This window comes from Mustela putorius, unplaced genomic scaffold (assembly GCF_011764305.1).
Source record: "Mustela putorius furo isolate JIRA1106 unplaced genomic scaffold, ASM1176430v1.1 tig00537284_pilon_pilon_pilon, whole genome shotgun sequence".
In the NCBI taxonomy this organism is placed as follows: domain Eukaryota; kingdom Metazoa; phylum Chordata; class Mammalia; order Carnivora; family Mustelidae; genus Mustela; species Mustela putorius.
The window spans coordinates 902,151-922,634 of record NW_025422422.1 but is presented as its reverse complement, the minus strand read 5'-3'; positions in this window follow the sequence as shown (position 1 = coordinate 922,634).

Sequence of the window (20,484 nt, the reverse complement as noted above, 5' to 3'; positions counted from 1 at the left end):
AAAGTCTCAGTAGAAGAAACCAGAAGATGAATTACACATGCTTATATATCTGTCTCTGACAAACTTCAGGGTTTTCATTCATCTTCATAATTTCAGCACTCAGTGTCCCAGAAAATCTTTGGAGAATAGAATTGAGAAGAAAACCATGATCTCTCTCAACAATAAAGACCAAGGGTTAAATATATTGTTTTTCTAATTGGAGACAGAAAAAATAATGTTTCTAAATCCTCTACAACAGTTGTTTTCCCCTTCAGTTCCCTTAGGCTTTGGTTGATGAACTATTTTCTAGAGAATTTCCTTTGTGGAATGCCTTTTCATTTAATGAAAAGGACTAATTGTTTTTCACAATTATATATAAAAATACAGTGGGCTCAACTCAGTACTCTGTATCAAGGCTCAGAAAAACATTGTTCTCAAGGCACTCTCTATTCAGAGGAAATTTGCTTTTATAAAGTGCTCTTGTGGCAGAGTCATTGTTACTTAAGCAATCATTAGGAACTATTTACATATGTTAGCCAAAACAGGTTGATTATGCACATCTATAAATCATCAGGAGGAGCACATGAAAATCCACAGCGACATCTTTAACCAGGCTGGGACCTGTGCTTCATTCCTGCTCTTGGAGTCCCTTGACACAGAGGCAAACCTGCATTACTTAGCGGGGTTGTAACCCTTTCTGCCTGAGGCCATACACACCTGGGGAACAATCACTGTGTCTCTGGAAGCAGTGTTATTCCTCTTTCGCCATCCCACCTCCCTTTGTGAAGTTGCTTATCAGATGGTGGAGACAGCAGCATTCGGTGAAGTTCTGTTTCCTGATAGGCAAGGTCAGCCAGTGTTCAAGGGATCCTCTGTAAGTGGTTCTGCTCAAGGCTCAAGACTTGGATAGATTGCTCCCTTGTGGTTTTCTTTTACCCTTCACACATCCGGTGTTAGGATTCTTGCTCTCCAGAACATGGTGAGTGGTCAGATAGGGACCTCTAGGCAAAATTGTGGCCGGCCCTTATATTAAACCAGCATTCCAGATAGGTCTCGGAAAGTCCTGTATGATAGAAGGCATGTGTCTGACTAATAATTAAGTATCCCTGATTAAAAAAGTAGCATGTTGACTTCCCATTGTCGTCTCTGCTCCTGTTTCATCTTCCTTTGGAAAGGAACAAAGAGAAGGGTTAGAAGGCCTTGCAGTGATAACAACAACAAACAGAACAAAACAAAAAACGGGCTTTGATGAAGTTATTAAAATAACAATAGGGAAAAGCTTTCAGCAGCCCTGTAAATAAGAAGGGGATGATCTCTTAGTTAAGGTTAAAAAAAAAAAAAAAAAGTCCACTCTGTATGGCACAGTTTGATCAGATTGAAGGAAGAAAAGAGGAGCTCTTCACAAGTCTGCATTCTGAGAAAAAGCAGCATTATCTGCTTGTCTCTTAGATAACCAAAGCTTTTTTTTTTTTTTTTTATGCCTTTTAGCCTTCATCAGTTGCATAATTGTATTTTCTATTTCTCATCTTTCATTAATTGACTTGATATGTTTGCAAACACATTAGTGTTTTTTTTTAATTTTGAAAGTTCTCAGATGTGTTTAGAACTTTTTCTGTGTTCTGATTTAATACTTAAAATTTATTAGGTTTGTTGTGCTGCAACTTTGCTAGTTTCTGGAGTGGGATATGTATTTCATTTGATTTCATAATTTCTTATTTAATGAAAAATATAATTAAGAAAATGAGTTTTGTTCTTTTTAAAGTCTCAACCACACCTATAAATGACTAAATAGCTACAGTGAGATAACCATGCTACATAAAATCTTATTGTAGTTAATTTTAATAAGTTGTCATAGAAGCTTTGATTAAGCTTCGGATCCAAAGATTATTTAGCAGAGGTTTTTATTTTTATTTCTAAGTGATTAGATTACTTTTTTTTTTATCATTTTGTAATACATTTCTAGTTTTATTACATTGTGAATAGAGGATTTATGATCGTAATTGTGATCTTTTCTAAATAAATGTAGTGAAACAATGTTAGTGAATACCATCTACTGGGTTTAACTTATTGGTTATATTATTCTAATACTGTACCCATCATTTTGTTCTGATCGAGCTGTGAAGGATATAGTAATATAGGGGGCACCCGGGTGGCTCAGTTGGTTAAGTGTCCGACTTCGGCTGGAGTCATGATCTCAGGGTTCTGTTCTCTAGCCCCTGGTCAGACTCTGTGCTCAGTTCTGGGCTCTATGCCGAGCTCTGGGTTCTGTGCTCAGCTCCAAGTCTGCTTGTCCCTCTCCCTCTGTCCCTCCACCCCCTCTTGTGTGCTTTCTTTCTCTCAAATAAAAAAAAAATCATAAAAAAATTATATAGCAATATATGTCAGTCTCTTCCTCCTATTTTTTCATCTTGCTGGTTATTTTCTAAGTTTTTTTTCTTGTATTCTTTGGAATTAATGAATTCAGAACACAGAACCGTGACAACTATATCTTCATTGTGAATTGTCTCTTATATTAAATAATTTCCTTTTTCAGAGTTAATGTCTTTTGCATGATTTTACTTTTGCTATTATGATTACTATTTCTATTGTATATAGAAAATGCCTGTGTATAGGCATTTCCCCACTATTTGCCCCTTTTTTTGTTATTTTGATTTGGGTGTGATTTTTTACAGAAATTATAAGTTGAGTTATTTTAAACCAGTCTCAGTTTTGGCCTTCATTTTAAGGATTCAGCCTGTTTTCATTTATTTTGGTACTGTGTATATTGTGGGTTTTTATGGGTTTTGTTGGGGTTTTTTGGTAAATTATTTATAAATTATTAACGAAAAATATAGGAAATTTTATAAACTTTACAGATCGTAAGTGGCTCCTACATGCTTCCAGGATGCTTCTAGGATGTAGCTCTAAAAGGGTCCCAACTGAGAGACTGGGATGCTCTTAGTGCCTCTATTTTTGGCAGGCCCTGGGCTCTGTCTTCATCTCCTCAATACAAGGAGACTTCCAAAAACTCAGCTCTGCATTTCAGTGGTTTTCTATTTGGCCTCCTAACGTCTACCCTGCACAGGTTTAAATTCAGCAAATGCCTCCTAACGGAGAACCTCCACTCCAGTGTTGGGCTAGTTTCTCTGTCCCTGCTTTTCCTCTGGAGCCTTGACCTCTTAGGTCCTGCCCTCCTTGGTGGCCACGACTCCTCCAGTGATGATCTTTCCTGCTCTGTAAAGTGGGTAAATAGTAATCCCTTAGCAGTGACCCTCTGGCTGGTTTGCCATCCTGTTGCCTGGAAGAATTGGAAAAAAGCCTAGAAGAAAAGCAGCTTACAGAATGTTGCCTCTTTCTCCTTCCTTTTCTCTTCTGCAACCTCAAGTGCTGAGAGCTTCATGACTCTGATGAATTTCAAGTGTTTTTGTTCTTTCTGTGTTGTCCAAGTTTACTACTAGATGTTCTTTACAGAAACAACTAACAGGAATTAGAAGTCCAAGTCCAGCCTGTATTTTGCTTTCTGTTTCTTTGCTTTTTTAGCAGCTTACTTTATCATCTATTTACTGTCCTTTAAACTTTTGTTCTTCCTTATTTCTTCTAACTTGAAAATTCTATAGCACATTTTAACTCTGTTAGTAGCATATTTTACATTTTTTTAAAGGGATTTTATTTATTCATTTGTCTCAGAGAGAGAGAGAGCACAAGCAGGGGGAGCTGCATGCAGAGAGAGAAACAGACTCCCCACAGAGCAGGGAGCCAGATGCGGAGCTCAAAACCAGGACCCTGGGATCATGACCTGAGCCGAAGTCAGATGCTTAACTCTCTGAGCCACCCAGACATCCCAGCATATTTTATATTTTAAACACACGTACCTAAGCTTATATTTCTGTATTTATCAGTGTCAAGAAAAAGAGCATCTGTAGTATTCTACTTTTTGTATTCCCTCAAAAACTTTTGAAATTTTTCCATTGTCTTTAAAATAATTTATATCAATATACTTCTTTTTCTTTATAGATGTGTTTTCCCTTCCCGGCTGCTGATAAATTCTTTTTTTCTCCAAATTTTGCATAGACTGAGCCTTCTGTTGTTGTTGATATTGCTGATTTGTTTGTTTTCTTTTCCATTTCCCAGCTTACTTGACTAATCTTATATTGGGCAATGTCTGTATTAACCTGCCAATTTAAAACATTAAGGCATCATATGTGTGAGTGCCTTTAATGTCTAACGTTGATTCATTTTTAATTTAAATGAGCCATCAGGTGTCAAAGGCCAGTTCCTTCCCAATTACGGTCAGAGAAAGGAAATGAAAATATGAGAAACTTTTTAAAGCAAAAAGAAAATGTGAAAGAACTATAGAGCTTAGTTCCTTCTTTCAAAGAACCCATAACCATCTTGGCAAATATAGCTAAAGCCATTGGTTGCCCACCTAATATCCATGTATTCCTTCTTTCTTACTGACAGAACCCCCGCCTCCCGTGCCATATGTGCAGGCATGTGACATAATCTTTCCATTGAGATAGGAGTGAAATCTGCTACATGCTCTGCAAAGATGTTTGCTTTTAAGAGCCGGTATAAATGAATGCATTCAGTATGGCTTCCCCCACCCCCTCTCTGTCCTGAGACGAGCAGCCATATTGAAACTGTAGCAGCCATCTTGCAACTTTCATGTGTTGATAGTGAGAACAATGTCAAGAAAATCACAGGAGTGCCAGTTTGGAAAATGTTGTGCTTGTAAACAAATGCTCTTGACCCCTTACCAAGAGATGACTGGTTATGTAAAGAAATAAGCTTCAACTTGCTTAGACCGTTGTAAATAACGTCTTCAGTTTATGTATCTAACGGATCCACTGATGTGTTAGAGAAAATTAACTTAAACAACCATGCAGGAAAGTCATAATGAAGAACCATATAGGTGATGTAGATAAATGGTTGTGATTTTCTGGGGCTGATTCACATGTGAGGCAACGTTTCCGTGGCTCTGTGAGGAAAGCCCTGTGGGCTCTGGGCTAGTGTGCACCTGCAGTTCCAACCACATGCAGTTAGTTTGCACTTTCTGTTAAAATCTCTTCACTTATCTCCCTTTTCAATGCCACTTGCTTTCTCTTTTCTAACGACAAGATTGCAAAGTAATTGTGTTCCCTAGCCAGCCAAACTGGAATCAGGGTTTGTGCAGCCCATTTTACAGGGTGCTGAGAATAATTTTTTTCCCCCCTCTTTAAAACTTTTAAGAGAGTACATTGAGAGAACTTTCTTTCCTCTAATGAATTACCAGAGTAAAACACAAATGGTTAGACCTGCTAGACAATGTATCTCCAGACGGTTTTGTTGTGGAACATTAGGAATCCTGACTAAACACTAACATGTATGAAGGGAGAAATTAAATTCAGGAAAATAAATACAAGAACTCAATGATCTGGGACTTAATTTTTTCCCTTAGCATTCTAGAAATCTTGGCATCTCAGAACTAACAGCATAGGCAGAATCAACTTGAACTGTGGAATTATTTAATTAAATTAATTTGTTCTTAATTTATTATAATTATTGGTCCGTACAATGTTAACACTTTGCTGAGCATTTAAAAGAAAACAAATGCAGAAACTGGATGTGGATAGCCTTGGTCTTTTACTGTTAGAAATTTCTACAATCACCATGATGATAACAAGTGACAAGCAAATTGTGTCATAAAGTCTATATTGGAACTACAGTGAAGCCAAACTCATTTGGAAGCTATTTCATGGAATGAATGGAAATGGAATTTTGGGGGGAAAAGTCAATACTAATCATCACTTTGTACTTTCCACATATATGCACCATAATGTTTTTCATTTTTGAACCTCTCATTCATTCATTCATTCATTCATTGTTTGGGCCATGTAAATATATTAGACTCTGTTTTTCACAGTTGATCGACCCTCCTCCATACCTAGTAGCTTCAACTTATCATACAATATATGCATTGATCAGATCTCTTTAACTTGCAGGCAGAAGAAATTCAAGTTGAGTTGCCTTAAATGCATAAAAAGAATCATTAGTTAACAAAATAAAAAAGTGAACATCTGTGGCTGAGATGTATAGGAGTCAGGGCCTCAAGTGCTCACCAAGAGTTATTTCCCAAGCACTCCCCACCCTTCTCTCCTAGGCCTCCTGTTGGGTGTCATCATTTCGTTTAGCAGAGTTCTTAGTGTGTGGTTCTGGGATAAAACTAACCACATGAGAGATTTGCACAGGTGATTTTTACGTTCAGAAGGTGGGGGTTAGGTTCAGGTGTTGTTGAAGTTAAGCCATGTTGTTACAGATCTGCAGGCTGACCTTGTCAGCAGGAGTGAAGAGCCAGGCATGCAGCCTACAGCAGCCACTGGGTTATCTTCTTCTGTTTCCCTAGCTTCTGGGTTAAATGTGTGTTTGGATCTGGGAAGAGGGGCACCATCTTCTATAATTAACCTGCATTATCCCATGTGAAAACTTAGATGCAGTGAGAATTTGAAAGGGTTCCAGTTCATCGTCACAGGTTCTAGGTCATCTCCTGGGTCCTGTTCATCCTTTCTCTCCAGAGCTTTATATCCATCCTTCCTTCCCAGCATCCCACCATGTGGACTTTAGCCTCTAGCACCACATGCAAAAACAGAAATTATACATAGACTATTAACCTACTGTGTAGCTGCTGCAATTGTGTAGTCAACTCCCTTTAATCAAGCCATTCGTCTAGATCACTGCGAGGGATTTGGCTTCTCTAATTAAACCCTGGCTGATAAATTGCCCATTTGAAGTTAAAAATAAAAAGCAGTATGTTTCACTTTCAACGTCTGTTGAATTACTGAATGAATATAATAAATGAAGGTATTCTTGGTACACAGCACTCATTCATTTACTTACCCATTTAGAATACATCCTGCTATCTTTACTTATTTATTTATTTATTCTTTATATCCATTTGTCCATCCTTAAGGCTAAGCACTATTTTTAAGTACCCATGAAAGCAACTGTAAATAATGGCTCTCTTACACATACACTTGCATTCAAATGGAAGATGACAGCAGACCTGGGTCAATAACCTTTTGCAACTGACTTCAGTGTGGGGAAATGAGGACTAGCTTTTCCAGCAGAATGTGCTGGAGAGTTTTAGGTTGATGAGAAGTAATTACCTGGGCAATGAAGCAGCATAGAGCACTATAAATGGCAGCATTAAAACACTGATTGGGAATCAGTTGATTTCTCGGGTGAGTTTTTCCATGAAATCTCAGTTAAAATGTAACAAAATTTAGGGCAATTTCCTTCCCTTCCTCCAACCAATATCTGTCCTAGAAATATTTTATTTATCTCTTTTTATATGTGTGGTCAAAGTAGGTACGTATTTGATCAGATTTATCCATTCACTTCTGTTTGACTCTCTCTTGATATTTACATGATGGGTTATATCAGAACAAGTGTTTGCAGTGAACCCTGGCCGTAGTTCTATTTGCCACTAGACTAACTCACCCAGAAACTCCAATAAGGCTCACGGTCATGATGCATAAGAAACGAGAGTCAGTTTTCTACAATCTCTCTCTTGGCCTTACCTACTAAAACCCACTCACTCTTCTTTCAGTTTCTCAGCTGCTCTTTCTGCCAAACACAGTGGAAAATGCCCTTACCCTGTGAACATCCTTTTCCTACCTTCTCTTCAGAGATCTCTCCTACTTCCTATGGTTCATGATATCTTTCTCTCACTCTCAGGCACATACCTTTGAGTACAACTGCCAGCAGCAAATGTCATCCTTTTGCTTTTATCAGTAGTCTCTCAGAGTTTGCGCAAGTGACTTGCTTCTTAACTGCTGCTGAGCAGTATAGAGAGCACAGGAGGATTTTACATGGAAAGACCATTTCGACTGCAGGGAGAGTCTCCAGCTTTCTGAAACACTATTCTTGGTATGTACAGCCTAGAAGCTTGTATTAAGCATGGAAATGAAGTAGCGGCAAGCTGTGTGGCTACTCCACGCTCTGAATAACACTTCCCATTTCTGGGTTAAAGAAAAGGAAGGAGAAAGGGAAAGACTTCAATGAAGTCAATATTTATTAAATAAACACTGGGTCTCTATTTGTTTTGGGGATACGTGAAGAAGATATGGTCCCTAACTTCATGCTGCTTAAAGTCTAGATGGAAAGACAGAAATCAATTAAAAGGACAATTAAATACATACAAATGCCTATAAGTTCTAAGCAGGTATAAAGAGAGTAACTGAGAAGAAAGAAGAAAGGGGATTCTATTTTAGTTAAGTTGCTATGACCAGCATCTGTAAGGAATTGACATGTAGCTGAGGCATGAAAAATGAGCAAAAACAGTCATGTGAAGGACCTTACTCTTACGGGTTTCTAACCATCCTTCTTTGAGTCTGGGGAGGAACCATATAATGTAGATTCTTCTAGCACCTCCTGGTACCTGGCTATGAGCTCTGTCGTCTGTCCCAGTGCCACCAAGTGTGCATTCTATTTTTCCAGAGAGACAAGAATCGTTATCTTTAGTGATGCACATACTGTGGACCTACTGAGTACAAGTCACCCAACTGGGCACAATGATAAATGCATCAGAACTATAATATACAGATCCAGATATTAAGAGATGGACTTGATTATTTCGTTTAAGGACAAAAGTGATTCAGGATATCTTGGAGAAGTGAACTCTAGGATTTGTTAAAAATAAAGAATGAAACAAGACTACAGTGCTAGCTCAATTGGAAATGTGATAAAATATACAATGTCAGTATGAATTGGAAAGTTCCCCAATTTATAACCCTTTCAGCTTGACAAATATTTATTAAATGACTACTCTGTACCTACATGATAGGCCCTTAAAATAAGAGCATATTTAAGATGTTTCTATCTTTCAAAGACATAGAGTTACACTTTTACCAGTTTATTCAACAAAAGTGCAATATTACACATATTGTGGCTTTCTTTTGAAGCTGACAGGGTCACACACAGTTGTTTTCTGTGTTGTCTCTGCACAGCCTCTTCATTTTCCCTGCCTCCACTACGTTTTTACCTCAAAGTAAAATTCTTGTTCATAGTCCCTAGTGTTACAAAGCAGTGTGCGTGCTGTGACATTCATCTGCCAGAACACAATAGGCACTTTGAGCAGAAAGTACGGAATAAATAGAAAGTCAGTAAGAAGGGAAATAAGGTGTTTATTAGATGTTGTTGAACGAGCACAGAGAAAGAAGGCAAATCAGTGAAAAGTGGCACTGCCTGAACCAAGTAGCATGATAGCACTATGAAGTAAATACTCTGTGCCCACAGCTATGGCTCTCTACATGAGCAGGCACACACACACACACACACACACCAACAAATATGGCTTTGCACGCCCTTCCCCTGGAGGCCGCCAGCACATCCCTACAGTCTTTCTTAATGCTTACGGGAGACTGGTTGGTTTATCATACATGGGCTTCAGAGATGGACGAACCTGCTTTTAAATCCCAGTTCTGCCAGTAAATTGGGTATTCGTCAGAGAATAATTTACCTTCCATCCATCACTGTTTTCACATCTGTGAAATACAGAAAATGATGCCCGGTAAACAGGAAGAGGGTAAGGATGAGTCCCTGGCCCATAGTCACACTAAGTAAGTGGCTGCCATTGTATTTGGTGAGTGGAGAGGTGTGGTTCTTGGAAGACGGTAAGAGAGAATTAAATGGAATTCACCCAGAGCAAACATTTTTTTTCTAATTTATTTTCTTAAATATTTTTTAAAGGCTTTTATTTCTTTATTTGAGAGAAAGAGAGAGAATGAGTGAGCAAACAAGCTGAGGGAGAGGACCAGGGGCAAGCTGACTCCCCGCTGAGTGGGAAGCCCAATGCCATGTGAACCTCGATCCCAGGACTCAGAGATCATGACCTGAACCGAAGTCAGACATTTAACTGACTGAGCCACCCAGGCACCACTAGAACAAACTTTTTTTTTTGTTTTGTCTTGTTTTTAATTTTCTTTTGTTTTGTTTTTTAAGATTTTATTTATTTATTTGACAGAGAGAAACCACACAAGCAGGGAGAGAGGCAGAGGGAGAAAGAAAGGGAAAAGCAGGTTCCCTAATGACCAGAGAGCTTGATTTAGGGCTCCAGCGCAGGACCCTGGGATCATGACTTGAGCCGAAGGCAAATACTTAACCAACTGAGCCACCCAGGTGCCCCTACACAAACATTTTTAAAAGCTAGATAAAATTTAACGAAAAGGCTATTAAAATCTTTTAAATACATAAATGGATTCTTAAACAAATTAAATGCCTGAGAATTTCATCCAGAAGTAAAGAGGGAACTGAAATTAAGATCAGTGAGCACATGAGCTGGTGCTTTAGCCACCTGCCTTTCTCTCCTGCCTTTACCTACCAAGCCCCATTCAGCCTTGGGCCACCCAGGGCAAGGGATGGAAGAGGGTAGCTGAGGGTAGCTCTGAGGCTGAGAACGAGTGTTAGTGTGGCTTTTAAATCCTTTAACGGGAAGGTTGATAAGACTTGGATTTGTGATAAATAGTGACCCAGTGACCTTTACAGATCTCATTCTGTATAAACCTTCATAGACCAGTGACCTTTACAAATCTCACTCTGTATAAAGTGGAAAGGAAAAAACCCAGCAACTTATACGAGTAGGACAAATAAGCACCCCATACCTCTGAAACTAGAAGTGAATGAGGAAGGCTAAAAACAAACAAACAAACAAGCAAAAAAAAAAACAAAAAAAAAAACAAAAAAAAACACAGTATTTGGGATAATCTGTTTGAGAATGTAGATGTCCTTCCTCTTTCTGGGATTTTGGGGACTAACCCATCCCACCTCCAAGGAATCTAGAGGTTTATTCTCTAGGGATGGTAAAATGGATGGTCTCTGAAATGGGGGAATCCCAGCATAGTCATGGGATGAAAACGAGCATGAGTGTAATAAATACTGAACCTGAAACCCCCAGCCCCTTCTCCCAACGTGGCTCCCCAAACCATGGAAGATTGGGAGATTTTTCCCAGACCACCACCAAAAACCAAAAGCAAACCAAACAAAAACCCAAAACAAAAACACTTGAAATTACAATACATTTTAACAAAAACAAAACAAAAAAAAGGAATATAGGATTAGATAAAGTGAAGGAGGAAAATATACATTTTCAGAAAAGTAAAGTCTGAGAGTTTCCCATTCACAAACTCTTTATGGGAAAAAAAATCACTAAATGTACACATTTTCAGAAATAACTGATAAACAGATGGATAAAGTACAATGTGAAAAAAAAAAAGGATGGGGAGCAATAAATTAGTAAACATCTGTTAATAAATATGCATTCATTTGAAAAATAAATGTAAAATTAACTTATGACATAAAAACAGACTGAAATTGTATTATCAGAAAATAATTGCAAGGAACCTGGAAGGTTGGCTCCTTAAACCATCTTGAGGTCTCTGCATCATACAAGAGAATAATGTGATTAACTTCAGATTTTGACAAGCAGGCATGATAAGGAACAAAAAGTGAAAAAAGATATAACTTAAATTAATGGATGGGAGGGACACCTGCGTAGCTCAGTCAGTTAAGCATCTGACTCTTGGGTTCAGCTCAGGTCATGATCTCATGGGTCCTGCCTGGGATGGAGCCCTCATTGGGCTATGCTGGAGATTCTCCCCTGCTTGGGGATTCTCTCTCTCTCTCTCTCTCTTTCTCATCTCCCTCCCCCCACTTGCTCACTCTTTTTCTTTCTCTAAAATAAATAATCTTTAAATTAATAGATGGGGGAAAAAAAGACTAAGAAAATGTAATCCAATGGAAAGAGGCAATTGAAGCAAAGAGAAATCATGATAAATGAGAAGCACAAAATAAGAGAATAGATTCTTCATGCAAGTACACATATACAAACATATATGTCTTTGTATATACACTTATATATAAATTAATTTTGAATAATAAAATCACCTGTAAAAATGCAAATATAAATGAGAATTTTGAAGAATAAAGAATGCTAAGATCAACCTGAGATAATATTATGTCCATCAAATTTGTAGAAATTTATAAATCTAATAAAACTGAATTTTAGAAGAAATTATGTAGAAGTAGGCAAATTGTATATAGTTAATGTGGGAAAAAATTGACACAATCACTTGGAGAGTAAATTAGCAGTATCTTTTAAAGGTAAAAGTGTACATACCTGATACCCCAGCAGTTCCAACTACTCCGTAAGTGTATTCTCCCGAGAAACTCTCAAACATGCTTAACATATTTGTTGCAATAGTTGTGACACTGCAAAAATGTTGGCAATAGTTAGAAAATGGAAACAACCCAACTGGTCCACAATAAATTAAATGAATAAACTGATTTTTTTCATCTGTTGGACATATGTTTGACATTGTCATTAAAATGCATGACTTATATTTGTATGAACCGCCATACTCATGTTTATGGGTATAGTAGAAGTATAAAACAGTGAATGAAACATATCTTAGCCATAGGAGATTATCTCAAGAGATGTAAGAAGGAATGGGAAGAGATAGGTAGATATTTTGCTGAATCTGTACAATTACTTTATTTTAAAACAAGGGGAGCTGAAGCCATTCGGTAGAATATAAATGTGTTTTTCATCTTTGTGTTGAATGCACAAATAGCTATGATAGATTTTCTATATTTTTGAAATAATTCATTATTTAAAATTGAAAGACAATAGATGAATGAGAAGGTAGATAAGTGGGAGGAATTAGCACCCTCCAAGTCATGTAAATTTTATATTTAGCTTGTTGTTTCACAATAGTATAATTAAAATGAAAACTGCCTAATGATAAATTCCTTTGCCATATCACTCTACATACTAAGAAGGACTGTCTCAATAATAAGTGACTTAGGGAAGCTTATTGTGGATGCTATCAGCAGAACAACAAATTACTCTTGGAATTTAGAATTTAGAGACATACAGGATTTTCTGAGTGCAATACGGATTCATTCCTACCGTGATATTAAGACACTTGAGGGTGAATCTGTTTTAGTATCGCTTGTGCATGCATTTGTGGCTTAGTTCCTGAAAAATATACTTTAGAAAAAACTCTGAATGAGGTATACTGCTGAATTAACCAAACTTCTCCTTACGGGGGCTATTTGGAAGAGGAGTGAGAAGAATGCAGGTTCTAAGGTTTGTGTTGAACCCATTGCCAAACCCATACACTTGTTCATTTTGTTGGCATCTCCCAGTGCTGAGAAGTTCTCAATGCACAGGGAGGAAATGTGCCTAGGCTCTGTACTAGGATAACCATGAAGCCTAGTATGGTTGCAGTGACCTTCCTTTGAACTTAAAAGCACCCTGAAAAAAATCTCTCTCATAGTACTGACCACAAATACTGTGAATGTAGTTTATTTATGGGAGTCTTCCATTGATTGTGTATGGCACTGATTTTTTTAAAAAACAAACTTTATATTTAAAAACAGACATTTATCTAGAATTCACAATATATGAGTTAGGGAAAGATAAAATATAACATTTTCTCAACAGCAGCCTACAGTTCAGTGTATCATTTGCAATCCTAGCTGCAAACTGAAAATCTTGGGGGAGGAGTGTGTGTGTATATGTATGTGTATATGTATATGTATGTATACATATATACATATATACATACGTATATACATACGTATACATATACACATACATATACACACATGTTTTCCATCTCTCTAGAGTATTTTAGAGAGTTTCCATTAAAGGTTGGTTTTAGTTACACTTTGAATATACCTATATACATGATTTTTTTAAGACTGCTTTGTGGATACGTTTTAGGTTTACAACAAAGTTGAGAGGAAAGTACAGAGATTTTCTATACATCTCCTGCCCCCATACTTGCATAGCTTTCCCCATTAGCAACATCACTCATCAGAATGGTAGTTTTTGTTTGTTTGTTTGTTTCATTTTGTTTTGTTTTTACCAATGATGAAACTGTAATCATTCAAAGTACATAATTTACCTTGAGTTCATTCTTGGTGTTGTAAATGCTATAGGTTTGGAGAAATATATAGTGGCATGTGTCCATCATTATAATATCATTTAGACTATTTTCCCTGCCCTAAGAATCTTCTGTGTTATGCCTATGTGTCTTCTTTCCTCCTCTTCCTCCTTCCCCAGATCTGCAACCACTTATCTTTTAATTAGCTCCGTAGTTTTGCATTTTCCAGAATGTCATATGGTTGGAATCATACAGAAGGCAGCCTTTTTGGATTGGCTTCTTTCACTTGGTGATATGCATTTAAGTTTCTTCTGTCTTTTCATGGCTTGATAGCTCATTTCTTTTTAGCACTGAATAATATTCCACTGTCCAGATGTTTCTATATCCATTCACCTACAAAAGGCATCTTTGTTGCCTCCAAGTTTTGACAATTATGAATAAAGCTGCTATAAATATCCATGTGCGGGTTTTTGTGTGGACATAAGTTTTCAACTCCTTTGGGTAAACACCAAGGAGCCCAGTTGCTGAATCATATGGTAAGAGTACATTTAGTTTTGTAGGAAACCACCACACTATCTTCCAAAGTAGCTGTGCCATTTTGTATTCCCATTGGCAATAAGTGACAATTCTACTGCTCCACATTCTCATCAGCATTTGGTATTGTCAGTGTTCTAACTTTTGGTCATTCTAATAGGTGTGTGGTGGAATCTCATTGTTTTAATTTGAAATTCCAGATGAGCTATGATGCGGCATCTTTTTATAGGCTAGTTGCCATCTCTGTATCCTCTGTGGTGATGCGTCTGTTAAGGTCTTTGGCCCATTTTTTAACCACGCTGTTTGTTTTCTTATTGTTGAGTATATTTTAGGCAGCATTTCTTAATCAGCTATATCTTTTGCAAATATTTTCTCCAAATCTGTGTTCTGTTTTCTGATTCTCTTGATACTGCCTTCTGCAAAGGAGAATTTTTTAACTTTAATGAAGTTTAGATTATCAATGATATCTTTCATGGATTTTGTCTTTGGTGTCATACCTAAAAAAAGCATCACTTTACAAAAGGGCACCTAGGTTTTCTCCTATATTATCCTCAAGTGGTTTTATAGTCATTTACATCAGTGATCCATTTCTAAGCTAATTTTTGGGAACAGAGTAAAATCTGTGTCTGGATGTATTTTTTTGCATGTGGATGTCCAGTTGTTCCAGCACCATTTGTTCAAGATACTACACTTGCTTCATTGTATTGTCTTTGCTCCTTTCCAAGGGTTGACTGTACTTATGGGGGTCTATTTCTGGGTTCTCTGTTCCATTCCATTGATCTGTTTGTGTATTCTTTCTCCAATACTATACTCTTTTGATTAGGTAGCTTTACAGTAATTCTTTTTTTTTTTTAATATTTTTATTTATTTGACAGACAGAGATCACAAGTAGGCAGAGAGGCAGGCAGAGAGAGAGGAAGGGAAGCAGGCTCCCCACTGAGCAGAGAGCCCGATGTGGGGCTCGATCCCAGGACCCTGGGATCATGACCTGAGCCAAAGGCAGAGGCTTTAGCCCACTGAGCCACCCAGGCGCCCCAGCTTTGCAGTAATTCTTAAAGCTGGGTAGTGTCAATCCTCAAATTTTGTTAACGTCCTTCGATATTGTGTTGGATTTTCTGGTCTTTTATCTCTCTGTAAAAACTTTTAAAATAAGTTTGTGGAAGGATGCCTAGATGGTTTAGTTGCTTAAGCCTCTGACTCTTGCTTTTGGCTCAAGTCATGATCTTAGGGTTGTGAGATCAAGACCCATATTGGGCTCCATACTCAGCAGGAAGTCTGCTTGAGATTTTCTCTCCCTTCCCCTCTGTCCCTTCCCTACTTCTCTCTCTCTCTCTCAAAAAAACAAATAAATCTTTAAAAAAATAAATAAAATATGTTGGCTAATTAAATTTAAATAAAAACAAACAAACCAACAAACCCAGGCATTTTAGCTCCAATAAAAAATAAGTTTGTTGACATCCAAAAGTTAACTTTCAGAGATACTAATTGAGATTGTATTGAATCTATAGATCAATTTGGAAATAACTGATATCTTGGTAATATTGCATCTTCCTACCCATGAACATGGATATCTTTCCATTTATTTAGTTCTTCTTTGATTTAATTCATCAGAGTTTTGTAGTTTTCTTCATATAGATTCATACATATTTTGTCAGCTTTATATCTAAGTATTTAATTTTGGGGGATGCTACTATAAATGATATTGTATTTTTTGTTTCAAATTCCAATTTTTTATTGTTGGTATATAGGAAAGCTGTTGACTTTTATATAATAAACTTGTGCCCTGAACCTTGCTATATAATGCTTACTAGTTCCATTTGGATTTTCTACATTTGGATTTTCTGCATAGATGATGTGTCATCTACAAACAGAGACAAATTTATATCTTCCTTCTTAATCTATGTACTTTTTATTTCTTCTTCCTGCCTTATGGCATTTGCAAGGACTTCTAATGAAACAGGTGAGTTGTACCTAATCTTAGTAGAAAGCTGTATGTTTTTAACCAGATGAACTATAGTACTCTATAGTGCATGTGTGTGTGTTTGTGTGTGCAGGTGTGTGTGTGTGTGTGTGTGTGTGTGTGTGTGTATACACACTTATATACTTATAGTACCTTACTCTAAATCTTCACAAAGATAAATCATTCTGTAGTGTTGCACAGGGTTCTAAAGAATAAAAGAATATCTACTTTGTATTCTTGTATTCTACATGTGGCAATTTTTCAAGCACCCTAGGCTATTTACTCTTATTTGAGGCCTTAGTATTCTACAGGGATGCCATCTTGCAAGCAACTGAGGAGAGCAGAGCCAATGGGATTCGATCAGAATAACTGTATCTTTTTATACAACTGTCTTTTCTCTTCCTCTCCCAACTACTTTTGCTTTCCCCTATTGATTTCCAGATCTATTCTTTTTAGAATCCATCTAGCTCAGTTAGCCTACTGCTTTCTTATTCTCATTCTTCTTTTCCAGTTTTCAAAGGCGTATATATTTTGAAATTAGAGTGGCTCCTTACGTTTTGGCTTCTTTTAGGGACCATCTGAAAGGCCCTGATCATTGATTTTTCTGGCTGAGACATGACTAACGCAAAGACCTGTTGAGTCCAAATTTTTCCACTTCCAATAGTCACAGAACAGTGTTCTATTTCTTCCTTTCATTTCTCTGGGTATATGAAATAGGTAGTATGAAGATAAGAAAAACAAAGTGACACAAAATGCTTTGTTGTATGGGGCTAGCATCTAAAGCCACACAGTTTGTACACTGTACAATCCCAGGAGAACTTCTTGTCTAGACCCTAATGTAAATGGTGTCCCTGGAGTTGCAGGATATGGTAGCCATGCCTGGAGGCATACATCTGGTTATTGGGGGGATACTACCAGATTTTAGTTAAGAATGTCCCATTTGGGGGTGCCTGGGTGGTTCAGTTGTTTAAGCATCAGCCCTCAGCTCAGGTCAGCATCCCAGAGTCCTGGGATCAAGCCTTGAATCTGACTTCCTGCTCAATAGGGAGTCTGCTTCTCCCTCTCTCTCTGTCCCCCCAACCCCCGGGCTTTCTATTTATTTATTTATTTATTTTTAAAGTCTCATTTGGGGAACTTTAATTATCTGCAAACAGATCTAGAAAATCCAGACCTCTTACATTCTCACAATTCTTTCCTAGTCATAGCATTTTAAAGGATCAACATACCAGCATTAAATTTTCCAGTTTTTAAAGCGGTATGTTCTCATTCCACGTTGGAATCCTCTAACAATAGAATGTTAGGACTGAAAAATCCTTTGAGATCATCTGGTATAGCCTCCTTATTTTATAAATAATAACTGATGTAAATTGCAATGAATATCATGTAGATTTTTTTTAAGCTATAAAATCACAATGCCTGGGGCCAATGGGCCTGTTTCTTATTAGGATGTTGTGTGATTATATTAAATGTAGGTTTACAGGCCATTTTGAAATATTCAAATAGAGGCTACTATATGGATGAAAATCATTTGTCTCTGAAACAAGAGATAACATAAATGTGATAGGTGCCCTCTTAACTGTAGTGGCAGTTTAATATGGAAGGTGTGTCCTTAAGTTATTTTATAATGGATTAACAGTGAACCTAGATTCTCTACAATTTCTTTTTATGTGTTAAGAACTGACCCTAATTTTGACTAGATACTTCATTAATATTCATTTGTATATAATTGCCTTAATTTCAGTGATAATGACTTCAGCTACCAACTGTTTGATTGATGGAACTTGTGTCTTCTCTGGAAAGGAGCTAAGATATAAAAATCACACCATTCATGCATGCCTGGTATTTTTAGCTGCCTTTAATTACTAACCAGCTAAATAAGCATGCAAACCATGCTGTGATTGATAGGATCTCTTGGTTGAAGTGATTTTTTTTTCCCCTCAGAATTTGGAATATGCTTGAATCAATTGAGTACTAAAAATAACCACTGAAAGCTGAATCTTCCAGAATCAGGATGCTCTTGAATAAAGCATCTAACAAGGAGGAATTAACCTGCAATCTTTAAGACATTCTCACTGGAAAAAAAGAATCAACAGAAAGTTCTCATTGAGTGCAGCAGTGTGAAAAAAAGCCTGTAACATGCCAAATCTTTATTTACTGAAGACATGCTAAGTAGCATCATGCCAGAAGCAAAAGCAGAAATGAACTGAAAATCACATGAGGCAAGGAAAAGAACCAGACACAGAGTAGGAAATTTGCAGTTGAGCCCTGTGACCTGAAGACTGGGAACACATGGTAGCTCAGGACTGTGTCCAAACCTGGGCAGAGGGTAGTATTTCCCACATCACAACCCGATGCTGATGAGTAGAATTTTGAGAAAGAGTCTACTCCAGAGATCTTTGGATATATCTCCAGTGTGAAAATAAAAATGCTTTCAAACTGAGCACATCACAATAATTAAAAAAGAAAACTGCCGCAGCAACAAATCAAACGATAAATCTGGAGAAGGTTGATGTAGCCAAGAATCTACTTGGCCAGAAAGTGTTTCCAGACACTTCCTTTGTTAATAATAAACAACATTATCCTAAAGAAACATGGTGATTAGAAAGTTGCCACCCTCTAAAAGTGTTTTTACTGTATTGAATATCTAGCGTCTCATAGACTGAGAAATTGGCTTTTGGTACTTCTTGAATTCTTTTATGTTCTCTTTTTACTGTCTGGCCCTAGTTTATCACTGGCAGAGTTTGTTCCCTCTTTCTCTCTCTCCCTCTTTTTTTTTTTTTTTTTTCTTGGCTAAAATCCTAGACTCCAGTGTCATATCCAAGTCCAAAACCCTCAAAATAACCCACACACCATAATACTCTTTCCTCCAGCCATTCAAAAACTTCTGTCCACATGGTAAGGTTAGGAAAAAAGCAATCTGTTGACTTAAATTTACACTCTGACTGTTCTTTCTTCTTCGAGAATATCTGGACTTTTAAGGAAAAATACTTTATAATACATTATGAATATATAATGGATGAATTCAGAAGACATTAAAGGCAAGGCAAAAAGTTTTGAGGTTGGTTTCTTTGTTTGTTTGTTTGTTTTTCCTTAAATGCATCCTCTAAGTGACTCAACTGGATAAGGAAGCCTGGGGGGAGAAAGAAGATAGCTCTGCTGGACATATCAAATCCCTTTAATATTTATCAGTTGTTTATTTCTGTAGGACTCTGGGCATTCAGTAGCTTTTGGATTTACCTTTCTAAAGGCTATAGCAAAGTAGTAAAGGCTCCATTGGTCTTCTGATTAAATGGGCTTTCCCCCAGGGGCATGTGTTATCTGTCTTCTCATCACTGATTCTGTAATTGTGGGGATTCATGGCTGTCTTTCTCCTCGCCTTAGAGAAATCATCAAATATAGAATTGGGGTCAGGGTGGGTGAGAAAAAGGATAGCAATGTAAAAGAAAAACAACAACAACAACAACAACACAAAAACGAGATTATTTATGATAATCTCCATGTATGACTTTGAAGGCTTGATTCTAAGAAAGCTGACCCAGGTAAATGGGCTCAGGATCTGCTCATTTCGCACATAGTGTAAAAGATTCTTCTAGGGACCTCTCAGCAGTGGTATTGTTTATCAGAAACTTTCACAGACTCCCTGACACTTCAACTGTGTTACTTTCTTATTTTTATATAATGAATATAGCTCAACTTTCTTTCTTTTTTTTTTTTTTTGTAGCACATACTGAACACAAACAAAACAAAACAAAAAGAGAAAAAAAAAAAAAAGCAAAATAAGAAAAAAACCAACAGTGAGACATTGCATTTAAGAGAGTCTGAAGGCCATGTGGGAAAGAAGAGAAGTGGCAATTATGTTTACATGTGGAGAAAAGTGAGTTGCTAATGCCTTTTGTTTCTTTTATTTTTGTTCTTTCTTCTGTTCCAAATGGCCTTATAAGGCTGTGGGCACCTGAAGATACTCCCACTGTGCCAGGGTGTGTTCATCTTGGATCCAGAGCTGGAATAGGTTAGTATTTTCAAGTGAGAAATAAAAAATGGGAGATTAAATTCCAGAGTGAGGGTTCATTGTCTACCTAAGTCTAGAGCTGGCTAAGTCTGTATGCT